Source organism: Mus musculus, chromosome 7 (assembly GCF_000001635.26).
Source record: "Mus musculus strain C57BL/6J chromosome 7, GRCm38.p6 C57BL/6J".
NCBI lineage: Eukaryota > Metazoa > Chordata > Mammalia > Rodentia > Muridae > Mus > Mus musculus.
In genome coordinates this window covers 25,198,340-25,199,911 of record NC_000073.6, presented here as the reverse complement: position 1 = coordinate 25,199,911, position 1,572 = coordinate 25,198,340, and positions in this window count along the sequence as shown.

Genomic DNA, 1,572 nt, shown 5'->3' with positions numbered 1-1,572 from the left:
TATCTTGTGTCATGTCTTATTTTGCTCACTGCTATGCTGTGAGGCTCTTCCGTGTGTTTATCTGAAATTGATGTGTTTTTATTGCTACGTATCATCCCAGTGTGTGGATACGCTATGAATTCACGTGCTGGGTGGATATTTTGAGTTGTTCCCATTTGAAGCCGCTATGAACATTCTCGAGCATATTTGTTTACTTGTTTTTTTTAAAGATTTATTTATTTTTATTATATGTAAGTACACTGTAGCTGTCTTCAGATACTCCAGAAGAGGGAGTAAGATCTCGTTACGGATGGTTGTGAGCCACCATGTGGTTGCTGGGATTTGAACTTCGGACCTTCGGAAGAGCAGTCGGGTGCTCTTACCCACTGAGCCATCTCGCCAGCCCCCTGTTTACTTGTTTTGTGTGTGAACAAACTCTTCTTTCCACTGGGATCTCTCTCCCTTGAGGTAGAATTGCTGGTCATGGTTATGAATAGGGTCTGCTTTGGTAGATCCCATCTGAACACTGCATCCCATAATCCTGATCAGGTTACCACAGACACAGTGACTGACGGATTATCAACCACCATGTGGGTGCTGGAAATGGAGCCCAGGATCTCTGGAAGAGCAACCAGTGCTCTTAACCAATGAGCCATCCCTCCAGCCCCTCCAGTGAGCATCTCTATTGTTTCCCCTTGAGACCATTTTCCCTAAAGTGGATATACAGATAGATACCTTGTCACCAGTGGTGCCCGAGCAGCCCCTGCTTCCTCCTCACCAGTCTGCTGTTGTCAGACAAATACATCCGCTCATCTGTTGGGTGTGTAGTAGTGCATCATTGTGACTTATTTTCTTTCTCTCCAGTGATTGATTGCTTCTGCTTTTCTAAGAAAGTATTTTGTTTTATTTATGATAGGTGTGTGTGTGTGTCTGTGTGTGCATATGCTTGGCGGTTAAAAGAGGACATTGAATACCCTAGATCTAGAGTCACAGGAGGTTATGACCTACCCAAGTGGCTGCTGGGAACCTGGTCCTTCACAAGAGCAGCAACAACAGACAAGAGCTTCTCAGCTGCTGAGCCATCTTTCCAGCCTTCCCCCTTTTTGGAGGTAGTAGGAAGGGAGCAGCAGTCTGAGTCTGTCTTAAATGTATTCCAGACTAGCCCTGAAGTTCCGATTCTTTTTCCAGTTCGTTTGTTCTTTCTTTCTTTCTTTCTTTCTTTCTTTCTTTCTTTCTTTCTTTCTTTCTTTCTTTCTTTCTCTCTCTCTCTCTCTCTCTCTCTTCCTTCCTTTCTTTCTTTCTTTCTTTCTTTCTTTCTTTCTTTCTTTCTTCCTCTTTCTTCCTTCCTTCCTTTCTCTCTCTCTCTCTCTTTCTTTCTTTCTTCCTTTTTTTTAAGAATTATTTTTATTTATTTTTCTGTATATGAGTACACTGACACTGTTTTCAGACACACCAGAAAAGAGCATCAGATCCCAATACAGATGGCGTGGGCCACCGTGTGGTTGCTGGGATTTGAACTCAGGACTTCTGGAAGAGCAGTCAGTGCTCTTAACCACTGAGCCATCTCTCCAGCCCCCTTCTTCCATTTCTTGA